The sequence below is a fragment of the Stenella coeruleoalba genome (assembly GCF_951394435.1).
Source record: "Stenella coeruleoalba genome assembly, chromosome: 16".
Classification (NCBI taxonomy): domain Eukaryota; kingdom Metazoa; phylum Chordata; class Mammalia; order Artiodactyla; family Delphinidae; genus Stenella; species Stenella coeruleoalba.
This window is the reverse complement of record NC_137162.1, coordinates 69,388,161-69,400,646: the sequence shown is the minus strand read 5'-3', so window position 1 is coordinate 69,400,646 and position 12,486 is coordinate 69,388,161. Positions and strand designations below refer to the sequence as shown.

At 39.7% G+C, this 12,486-nt stretch overlaps 1 long non-coding RNA gene across 9 annotated transcripts in view; it reads right to left on the bottom strand.

Annotated features, from left to right (window-relative positions):
* The window catches only part of LOC307175547, a 407,817-nt gene that overhangs the window by 247,970 nt on the left and 147,361 nt on the right, over positions 1 to 12,486 (bottom strand). For 8 of the 9 annotated variants that reach the window (XR_013824357.1, XR_013824358.1, XR_013824360.1 and 5 more), the window contains one exon: positions 3,614 to 3,736. The exons of the other annotated variant lie outside the window; for it this stretch is intronic. This is a non-coding gene — a long non-coding RNA (uncharacterized lncRNA). The remainder of the gene's footprint in view (positions 1 to 3,613; positions 3,737 to 12,486) is intronic. 9 annotated transcript variants of the gene reach the window in all.

Sequence of the window (12,486 nt, the reverse complement as noted above, 5' to 3'; positions counted from 1 at the left end):
TTTCAGCTCTCATTTCCTATTGTAGACGCTATTGTGCCTATTGTCTGCCACTCAGTGCTCCCTGCTTTTAAAAGCTCATACATCAAATAACCATAGCTGTATTACCATGAACTAAGGATATGTATAGTTGAGCTTGGGTGTGGAAGGCAGAATAACGGCCTCCCAAAGATGTTCATGTCCCAATTCCTAGAGTCTCTGAATATACTGTGCTATATGGCAAGGGAAAATTAAGGTTGCTGATCAGCTGAGATGTGGAGATTATTCTGAATTACCGGTTGGGCTCACTGTAATCAAAGGGTACTTAGAAGTGAAAGACAGAGGCAGGAGAGTCAGTGTCAGAATGATCTGATAAGAGAAAGACTCGACCAGCCATTGCTGGCTTTGATGATTGGAAGCGGGCCACAAACAAAAGAATTCAGGCAGCTGGAAGCTAGAAGCTAAAAAAGGTAAGCAAAGGAGGTTCTCCCTGAGAACCTCCAGAAAGGAATGCAGTGTTTTTGACAGCTTGATTCTAGCCCAGAGAGACCCATCTCAAACTTCTGACCTCCAAAAATTGTAAGACAATAAATTTGTGTTGTTTTAAGCTACTAAATTTGGGGTGATTTGTTACAGCGGCAATAGGAAAACAACACATGAGGCCTAGAAGTCTGTTAACAGAAAAAATTGCATGGGCTTTAGTGCATGACCTTGATGTCTGCCAGTTTGGCTGCTCTGAGGTTTTATTTCCACCACTCTCCCTCCTAATTATTTCCATGGTTGCTGGAAATCCAACCTACATCTTAGATCAGAGCCTAAGTAGGACATTTTTATTTTACAAGAACTGGTCCCTACAAATTAAGTTGCAAACATTGGGTCAAAGGGTGAAGTAGAAGGAAGCTTCAGAGACACAGTATTTTTAAAGTTTTTCAGAGAAATCACAAGGCTGGACCATCTGCTCAGTTTGGAAGAAAGACCATCCAAGAGAGGGTCGCGACCCCTGGCCTGGGTGAGAGCATCACTGTTAAATTAACATCTGCACTAAGTCAGATAACCAACACTTCTTTAGGTAAAATCCCCTCTGTCTCTAAAATACTGGGTACTTCGTGGGCATGAGATGTAAAGAATCCACTTAGCAGAGTCTTCTGGGAGTAAGGCTGGGAGGTTAAATGGATTCTGTGCCACCAAGAGCCTTGGATCCAGACTGAATGATAGAGCATGAACTAAGTCAATAAAAACGCAGGTTAAAAAAAAAAAAAACCCTCAGGTACTCCTCAAGAATAGTACACAGATAAGAATAAGGGAGGATCAGGGAAGAAGGCGCCAGCATTGGGCAGAGGGAACTTGCCTCTAAAATGCAACAAGATGTTTGCCCAGTGGCCTAAGTGGAGACTGCACTTGGATAATTTGTTGTGATGGATGTTGAATAACAATCTGAAGAGTGTGTGTTATTTATCTCTGTATTCCTAATGTCCGCCGCAGTGTCCTGCATGTAGTAAGTGCTCAATAAATTCTTGTCATGAGAATGAACAAATGAATGAATGAATTTAGTAACCCTCTGCCATCTTTAAATCCCACCCTGGGGCTAATAACAAAGATCTCATATCACTCCTTAATAAATTTTTCAACCTTAACATAAAAGACTAATACATGCAGCTCTACTCAAGTTAAACTTAGGATGCAAAAAATGCAATGAGGAAGTATTTTATTAATATATTAGAATTCTTTTTATTACAAGGGAGAGTTATAAGATTTGGGGTGATGAGAAAGAAAAGCAAAATGCTTAAAGGTAGAAAATAATAATTATATCATAATGTAATATGTAGTTTTAATAACTTAATGCATGTATGGCATTTAGAGAGCAGTGCCTGATGTAAATGCACTCAAAAGATGGTGACTATCATTTTACTCTTCAACATTTTTACATGTTCTCCAGTGATTAAAATGTAGTGCTCAGAAAAAATAATAATTCAAAACCATTATTACAATAAGACCAAAGAATGTATAGGTTTGTTAATTTATGAGAAAGAAAAGTAACTAATGGATGATGACAAGACTATCCTTACATGCATACACTGGCATACAGGATATGCACAGTTATAAAAATGAGGGCATGGATTTAAATATATTTTCTTGGCTGTGTTCATTACTTAAAGGATGACATAGTGAATCCATTACTAAAGTAAAGAATACTTCTTCAAGGTGGTATTAATACTATAAGTTTTGAATGTGTTGATCTTTACATATAAATAGGACACTTCAGGATAAATAAACCAAATAAGTTTAACTCAGTGTCTAGAAACATGAGCACCAAGATGAAAGGTAACATACAGATCCGATATATAGGACAGTGTTGATTAAGCCATATCCTTAAGGTAATAAAATTCACTTTCAAAGTACTTACTGGGGCATTTGAAGACTCACAGGGAATTACTAGACCCAAAAGTAAGAAAAGATCAACTCTTCTAAAAAATAAAATAAAAAACACAAACTAATTTAAAAAAAAAACCCCTCCCAGTTAGGAACTTTGACTCCATGTTTGCTGTGATGGAGGAGGAGAGAGGTCAGATCCATTCGTCGTCATCAAGAAAGCAATAGGATGGGTGTGGGTCTGAGGTTGCCAGTGTAGACTAACTAAATGATCTACATTTAATATAAATGACTACATAGCTTTCTCCTTTCTTGATTACCAACGAAAGGTGGCAAATGTACAATTTTAACACCACTGGGTTAGAGTTATTCCAGCACTTCCTTCTCTCCAAAGTCCCTAGACATGTCGATAGCCCTTGTTCTGGAGATAAATGCATCAAGACCTAAGTGATGCCATTTGAGGCCCAAACTGGTTTTACAATTGACTGATGTGAGCACCATTTTCCAGCTCACATTTGTGGAAACCTACAAAGAAGAGAGTAGGTTCTTCTGTTTCTCAAAAGAAGACTTCTGAGCCCTTGGAAAAGAAGCTGCTGATACTGGCAGCTAGTATGGGTTCATTGATAAACAGTTATGTTAACCAACTGCACTTTGTTTTTGTTGGGGCTTCTAGAGCACTTAGTGAAAGGAGCAGCAAAGACATTGTGTGCCTTGATTTCAGCAAAGCATTTGACAAGGTCTCTCATAATGTCCTTGTGGAAGCTGTGGTCTGGAGGGTAGAACAGCTGATGGACTGTTCTTTCAATGGCCAAAGACTGATGGGCTGACCAGGAGGGAGTCTCTCCATTTAGATGCTTCAAGGCAATACTGTCCCAAAACTTTCATCAAAGATTCAGATGAAGCCTGGATTAGATTACCCAACACGCATGCTACCATTGGGAAGAGTTATAATTCATGATCCTGGTGGCAACCAAGCAGAGGGAACAGAAGAGTCGCAAGGTGCGTTATTAGTTTGGGCCATAGGGAGGTGTCCAAATCTGGCTGCAAATCAGAAACACCTGGGACGATGTTGAAAAATATGGACACTCAAGGCCTTACCCCAGACCTACCTAACTAGAATTTCAAGAGATAAAGTCCTAGCATATGTATTTAAAAAAAAAAAAAAAAAGGTGATTCACAGGCAATCAGCCCAGTTCCCCACTTTCAGAACCACTAAATTAATGGTATTTAGTAAAGACGTTTTTCCAGGGTCATAAATGGTCCTTACCTGGTAGTCTAGAGATCTTCATGGGCTTTCAGATTATGAGAAAATCCTTCCCTACACTCTGGCTCCAACCAGCCTTGACTCTTCCTCATGAGGGCAGGGCAGGGGAGAGGAAGAGCACAGCATCTGGTAAAGAGAGCACAGGTTGATGTCAGCCAGACCTGGAGTCAAGCCTTGCTTCTGTGACCTACCAGCTGTGCAAGAGGGTCTATGCCTCCATTGCCTCATCTTAAATTGCAAGGATTTAATGAGACACACATGTAAAAGTTCTGCCTGGCACATAGGTGGTCAATTAATGCCAGCTACTATTATTAATAGATTGTTTGGCAAACTCCTCAATTCTGTGGATTCCAAGTCTTCAGTTTTACCAAAACATGCCTTTTCGGCAGCTCTGTCCAGAGAAGGAAAGAAGCCACCATATATTGACCATCAACTGTGTACTGGGCATGAGGTCCCTCTCAGATCTAATCTTATTTCCTTCCTTGTCACCAAAACCCTCATTTTCGCACATGTGGAACCTGAGGCTCAGAGAGGTTAAATGACTTCCCCCGAGTCACCCAGCTAGAAAGGGTCAGACACCAAGAATTTGGCTAATAAACTTGCACTGAGGATTCCCCACAGCACTTTTTTAATGGTTAATACAAGGAGTGGAGAAAGCTTTGCCCTTTAAAAAAATCTAAAGAGAGACATTTTGAAACTGCGAGGGAGGGGGGAAGTTATACCACCTACACTCTCCATTATCTGAACACTCAGCAAGTAGCCAGAGGAAAAGCCCTACAGACAGGCAGTCATTGCTGGCTTGCTCGCTCTCTCTTTCACACACACACACACACACACACACACACACACACACACACACACCCCACAAGGATCCCTGGCCACCTTATTTAAAATTATAAAACCTCCCCCATAACACTCTTATTTCTTCCCTTGCTTTATTTTTCTTCTTACCACTTAATCACTACATCACATATTGTCATTTTGGTTATTTATGTTGTTTATTGGGACTCTTCCCCAGTAGAGTGTTAGCTCCTTGAGTGAAGGAATTTTTGTCTATTTTGTTTATTCCAATATACACATGCCTAGAACAGGGAGGCACACATTGACATTCAATAAATATTTGTGGCATGAATAAATGGATAGGTGAATAAATGGATAGGTGAATGGTTGAATAAAAAGTCTAGAAAAGTACCAATCATAATTTTGACAAAATTCAACACCCATTTATGACAAAAACTCTCCAGAAAATGGGCATAGAGGGAACCTAGCTCAACATAATAAAGGCCATATATGACAAACCCATAGCAAACATCATTCTTGATGGTGAAAAACTGAAAGCATTTCCTCTAAGATCAGGAATGAGACAAGGATGTCCACTCTCGCCACTATTATTCAACATAGTTTTGGAAGTCCTAGCCATGGCAATCGGAGAAGAAAAAGAAATAAAAGGAATACAAATTGGAGAAGAAGGAAAACTGTCACTGTTTGCAAATGACATGACACTATACATAGAAAATCCTAAAGATGCCACCAGAAAACTACTAGAGCTAATCAACGAATTTGGTAAAGTAGCAGGATACAAAATTAATGCACAGAAGTCTCTTGCATTCCTACACACTAACAATAAAATATCAGAAAGAGAAATTACAGAAACAATCCCATTTACCATTGCAACAAAAAGAATAAAGAACCTAGGAATAAACCTACCTAAGGAGGGATAAGACCTGTACTTAGAAAACTATACGATACTGATGAAAAAAATCAAAAATGACACAAATAGATGGAGAGATATACCATGTTCTTGGACTGGAAGAATCAATATTGTGAAAATGACTATACTACCCAAAGCAATCTACAGATTCAATGCAATCCCTATCAAATCACCAATGGCATTTTCCACAGAATTAGAACAAAAATTTCACAATTTGTATGGAAACACAAAAGACCCCGAATAGCCAAAGCAATCTTGAGAAAAAAAAATGGAGCTGGAGGAATCAGGCTCCCTGACTTCAGACTATACTACCAAGCTACAGTAATCAAGACAGTATGGTACTGGCACAAAAACAGAAATATTGATCAATGGAATAAGATAGAAAGTCCAGAGATAAATCCATGCACCTATGGTCACCTAATCTATGACAAAGGAGGCACGAATATACAATGGAGAAGACAGTCTCTTTAATAAGTGGTGCTGGGAAAACTGGACAGCTACATGTAAAAGAACAAAATTAGAACACACCCTAACACCATACATAAAAATAAACTCAAAATGGATTAAAGCCTAAATGTAAGACCAGACACTATATAACTCTTGGAAGAAAACAGGAAGAACACGCTTTGACACAAATCATAGCAAGACCTTTTTTGACCCACCACCTAGAGTAATGAAAATAAAAACAAAAATAAACAAATGGGACCTAATGAAACTTAAAAGCTTTTGCACAGCAAAGGAAAACATAAACAAACAAAAAGACAACCCTCAGAATGGAGAAAATACTTGCAAACGAAGAAACTGACAAGGGATTAATCTCCAAAATATACAAGCAGCTCATGCAGCTCAATATCAAAAAAAAAAACAAAACCCAATCAAAAAATGGGCAGAAGATCTAAATAAACATTTCTCCAAAGAAGACATACAGATGGCCAAGATGCACATGAAAAGATACTCAACATCACTAATTATTAGAGAAATGCAAATCAGAACTACAATGAGGTATCACCTCACACCAGTCAGAATGGCCATCATCAGAAAAAATCTACAAACAATAAATGCTAGAGAGGGTGTGTAGAAAAGGAAATCCTCTTACATTGTTGGTGGGGTGGGAAGGTAAATTGATACGGCCACTATGGAGAACAGCATGGAGGTTCCTTAAAAAACTAAAAATATAGCTACCATATGACCCAGCAATCCTACTACTGGGCATATACCCTGAGAAAACCATAATTCAAAAAGACACATGCACCCCAGTGTTCATTGCAGCACCTATTTACAATAGCCAGGTCATGGAAGCAACCTAAATGTCCATCGAAAGATGAATGGATAAAGAAGATGTGGTACATATATACAATGGAATATTACTCAGACATAAAAAGGAATGAAATTGGGTCATTTGTAAAGATGTGGATGGACCTAGAGACTGTCATACAGAGTGAAGTAAGCCAGAAAGAGAAAAACAAATATCGTATATTAATGCATATACGTGGAATCTAGAAAAATGGTACAGATGAACCTATTTGCAAAGCAGAAATAGAGACACAGATGTAGAGAACAAATGAGTGGACACCAGAGTGGGGAAAGGAGGGGTGGGATGAATTGGGAGATTGGGATTGACATATATACATCACTAGGTATAAAATAGATAACTAATGAGGACCTGCCATATAGCACGGGCAACTCTGTTCAGTGCTCTGTGGTGACTTAAATGGGAAGGAAATCCAAAAAGGAGGGGATATGCGTATGCATATGGCTGGTTCACTTCACTGTGCAGCAGGAGCTAGCACAACACTGTAAAGCAACTATACCCCAATTAAACAAAAAAAGAGTTGAAAGTAATTACAATCTCTTTAAGTAGCTGTATTGTTCTCGTTTTTCTATTATAAATATGTATTATAAATATGTATAATATGTATAATAATAGTTTTAAAAATGTAACCTCAATTGTCCAGGTTATTAACAATTTGAAGCTGAAGTGAGAGCAGATAGGATGCGGTTTATCTTCTATAGCTCAAATGTGATAGACATTTTCCACAGGCCCCTGGAATCCACCCTCCATCTTTCCTCACTGCTCTATGCCCTGGGATGTCGACCTTTTTTAACTGAGTCAACAAGCTTGCTTTGGCTTCTAGCTGGGAAAAGAATAAGGCTGGGCTATTTGTCACACAGCTCTCAGGCCCTCAGGTTGCTGCAGATGCACTGTGTCCCTCTACTCGAGGCCCCAGTATATCGGGCACCTTCTCGATACCCCTAATCTCTCCAGGTTCTATAACTGCTCCCACTCTTGCCTCCCTCAGGCCTAGGAATGTAACAGCTCTCCATTTTGCATGACCTGGAATGCTTCACTTCCTTTGCCGGTCATCTTAACTCTGCCCAAACCTTTTAAATAATCCCTTTATCCTTTATTAAATTTTCCTCAATTACCCAGTTAGGTATGCCATCAGTTCCTTGCTGGATTTCTGACTGATAGAGTGAAATGGGGAAATGTGCTTACAGTTGGAAGAGTTGAGTCCTACTACCAGTTTCACCATTGGCTTGCTCAAGGCTAAGCAACCACTGGTCTACATTCAGTTTCTTCACCTGAAAACTAAGGAAACTGGGCAAGACAACCTCCAACATTCTGTGATTTTAAGCCCTCTGCTTAGAGAACAAAGTAGTTACTTCCCCACTGGTTAGGAAGTGTTAACTTGATCCAGATTCTGAAAAGGGCTAGTCTTCCAGGAACTTATCCACAAGTGTTGTAGCTATACTACTCACAATAAAGCTGAGCTCGGCAATAATAAAGCCAGAAAAATCCAGGCCTATCTTTGCCCTCACTACAGCTTAAAATCAGTAATTTCCTGGAAAACTGAGGCTACATTTTTTTTTTTAACATCTTTACTGGAGTATAATTGCTTTACAATGATGTGTTAGTTTCTGCTTTATAACAAAGTGAATCAGCTATCAGCTATATACATATATTACATATATCCCCATATCTCCTCCCTCTTGTGTCTCCCTCCCACCCTCCCTATCCCACCCCTCTAGGCTACATTTTTAAAGAACTATTATTATACAAATAACACATACTTATAATAGAAAAACCAGAATTTGAAGCTATTTAAAGAGACGAAAACTACTTTCAACATTTACAATTGATACCTTTCTAGATTTTTTTCTATTCACTCATTTATTCCACAAATATTTACTGAATGCCAGTATATGCCTGGCTGTTCTAGGCATGTGAATAGTGTTGCATTATTGTGAAGTACTTGTGCTGCCAAACCAGAATTCTGGATGCTACTTCAATTCTCCACTTTGCCTAAGTATAATATTGGAAGAATTATGTAATCCCTGCTCTTCTTTGGGCAGTGTGTACACAGGACACTTAAATTCCTGGAAAGGTGAATTTTTTTTTTGGCTGGTAGGACCAAATCGAAACTTTCTGCCATTTGACTTAGCTTCCTTGTCTTAGACACAGCCTCAAGCTTCTAGCCAGAAAGCCTTCTCTATCACCAACCCAAAAGTGTCAACAGTAAAAACAAATGACGAATAAAGGGACCCTTCCAGGGAGTGGGAATTGTTTATCCAAATAACATTGGAGGTTTTGGAGTAGTATCTTTGAAAGTCAGAGTAGGTTCATCGGGTGTGACTGGAAAAATAGACCTGCCCAAGCAGACACAGTGATTGTTGGAGTAGCTGCACATGCAGCTGTGGTAGGACAGGGCTGTCTGACTCCCACCTTCGTTTCATCTCTCTCCATCCTCACACCAGTGAAGGAAAGTTTTGTTTTATTTTGAAAAACACTGCCCCAACGTTATGCTCCGAGAATTATTAATATCAGCAAAAAACGGACTTGTCTATCTTCCTGACACTCTATTTTGAGGCCTATCAAAGACCTAGGCTTACTTCCGTAAGAGCAGAAAACAACCAACATGGCCCCTCAAGGATGAAATCAGGAATGATCATCACCTCGTTTTTGACCATTCAAGGCTTCCTGATACTTACTGTTGAAAAAGTGTCTGTCACGTAATAATGGTTCATGAAATTTTGTTAATAAATTAATGAGTGAATAAATTACTCTTAATTAAACCATATTTTAATATCTAATGTTTAGCAATATTTAACATTTATCAAGAATGTTTTGAATTTATGAGGTATAAACAGAATGGGAAGGAAAAAGGAGAAGGAAAAGGGGGTTCCGGAGTCCAACAAGTCAGACTGCACGGACCACAGGACAACCTGCTCTGTTTTGCATCAGACTCCCCTGTAAAACGGGATAATGGTAACTTCCCCATATGGCTGTTGTGGGTTTTAAATGACTTAATTATGTAAAATGCTTATAACAGGGCCTGGCACATGGCAAACTGTCAGTAAACGTCAGCTACTACCCTCCCTTCCTCCTCCTCCACTTCCTTCTCTCCATATACTCAAGATTTTCTGATCTGGAATTCCATCCTCCTGCTGGTAATCAACTGTACCTGTGGACCCTTCCATATACTATGGGATACGCTGATGGTGCTTCACAGTGCCTACATTAGAAATATTTGAAAATTTTAAATAAACTTGACACTGAAATTAGCTTCACTCGGCAATGATACCACCTCAGACATTCCTCCTGGGTCAAATACTGTCACTGTGCGGAGAGAACAATGAAGCAACATGGCCACAGTCAATCTGGTGACTGAAAAGGCAATTTAGGTTCTTGTTCTCATTCATCCAACAAATATTTGTTAAATGGCAGGAACACCAGGCAGAAATCAGACACTGATCTCATCTTAATATAAATTTCCATCAGAGGGTGGGGAAAAATGAGACAGATTGTTAATATAGGTAGAAAGTGATGTAAACCACAGAGAAACACAGCTAGAGTGCTATGGACTTCTAGTGTCGGGAGAGACTGGTTTCTGCTGGGGACTCAAGAAAAGAGAGCACAGTTCACACAGATGCAGGTCACCAACGCGTGCCATGGGTAGTGACTCATCTCATCTTAAGACAGATGCATGAGGATTTGGTCTTTGCCCAGGTGGTTTTCCTCTAGAATTGTAATGCAGGCCAAGTTTGTCATGCCTTATACTTTTATACCAGCAGCCCCCCCCACCACCACCATAACTCTCCCAGCCACTGCAGCAATGCATCCAGACCTGGATCTTGACCCACACTCCTCCACATCATCACCCTGATGGAAATGTCCCCGTTGTATCTCCCTTGCTCTTCAGGGTCCATGGGTGGCAGTGGGCCAATCCTTAGAGGAGAGTTCACCAGCACCACGGGCATCACACATTTGACACAAGGGACCTCTGAAGTCACAAACACATTCTGCCTGTGTTTAAAGCTGTGGCCCATGGTATTGTGTATACCTAGTCAATGGTAATAACCAATCAATGGGTCTGACCAGCTCAATTAAAACAAAACCTGAATAACTGGCTGGGCAACTGCAAAGGTTAATGCAGCTTCAGTTTGGTTAACACACTGAAATCTCTATTAATGGCATCAGCTAGAATTGTGCTGACTGTAATCTGTTCACCAAAACTTGGAGGTCCTAAGAAAGCCATAGGGCTTTAACAGCTTGACTTATCAGGCAAAAGAATAAACATTTTTAGATAAAACATATCACAAAGAAATAATGAAATTTGTTTCATGTTTTAAGCACGCTAATTGCAAAGATGTATGCATGTGGTTTTGCAGATGTCTTTCCAAGTTGCATCTTTGCCTTTGTCAATATAATATCATCTCATCTTGGTATACGATTGTGTGATTTGGGTAACACATTAGTCTCTTACAAGATAGTATTCTGGAAAGGTCAGCACTGTGCCAACCCACCCACAGCCTCTTCTGAGGGGATCTACCCTGCCCACACTTCCTGCCACAGGGGCAGGCCCAGGAAGCCATGTTTAGTACTCGGAGCCCCACATCCTCTGTCCATAAATGATTGGCTGTGGCCCAGGCACCTGAACCAACGGTACACAATCCATAGGCTGGTCAGGGAGTTACAGTCTGCCCTGGAAGAAGGACTGGACCAATCAGATTCTCTCTTAGGGCCCTGAGCATGAAGAAAAATAGCCATCAGTTAGCACTAGGACGGGATGAAGTAGACATATAGCATGTCACTTCAATCACAGAAGTCAAAGATTCCTGCTGCTGAAGGGCTGGGAGGCTTCTTGAATCTAGAGTCACCTTTGAGCTCTGGGCTCTTTGAGGCCAAGATTTAATATGGCTCCCGTTCTTGGATTTCCACAAACATTCCTTTACCATTTAAAAATAAAGTGACATAATACAATATGCTAAAAGCCCTTTGTCTTGAGCTAGCTTAAGTGACTTTCTGTTCCTTGCAAGTAAGAGAGCCAGACTAAAACCAATGGGAGATTGAAACTGTGTCCCAACTGAATGCCTGGGCCACAAGGCCTTCTAGAGAAATTACAAGAAGAAAGACAAACTGACAACGTCTTAGCCATTACTGGGAAGGCAACAGAAACCAAAAAAAGAAAAAAAGGAACTGAAAGGCTTTAAAGACGATTTGGAAAGTTTGTGTGTATATGCCTCCCTGTTGGGTATGCAGTGACTTGTAGAACCAGCACCATGAATGGAGAAGACATAGTCTCACTGAGCTCTCTCTCATGAGTGAAACCAAGTATTTTAACAACCAAACTTAAAATAGACTATGAATGACGGCTGGTTATGAGATATGCTAAATGTACAGGAATCACAGTGATTGAAGCCAATTCACGAGAAAAACAGGATAATAATGTTAGAGGCGGCCTCAAAAGCAGGTGCTCGTTTAGGGTGTGTCTATATGGCCCTGGTTTTTGTTTCCACTGAACTTTGGAAACTAAATGACACTGCTCTCTATTTTAAAATGGAAATGTATTGGTTCATACAGACTGTGTCTAAATAAAACACAGTTTCCAAATATCTCCTCAATGGTAGCATTTCTTGGCCAAAGGTATTTCATGGCTTGGGGTTAAATATAATTTGGCCACTATCTAAATATTCCAGTTGATTTAGAAAGTGAATTATTATCATGTTTGATCTATGAAGACATTCCACCAGTTTAAAAAATAAACTATTTGTAGATAGAAGTTTTCACTACTTGAATCTGTTTTTCTATACCTGTATTATATAAATTATGTGTTCTTGCCTGGGGGAAGCAGTGTGGGGAAGTGGTTAAGTGATGGACTTTGGA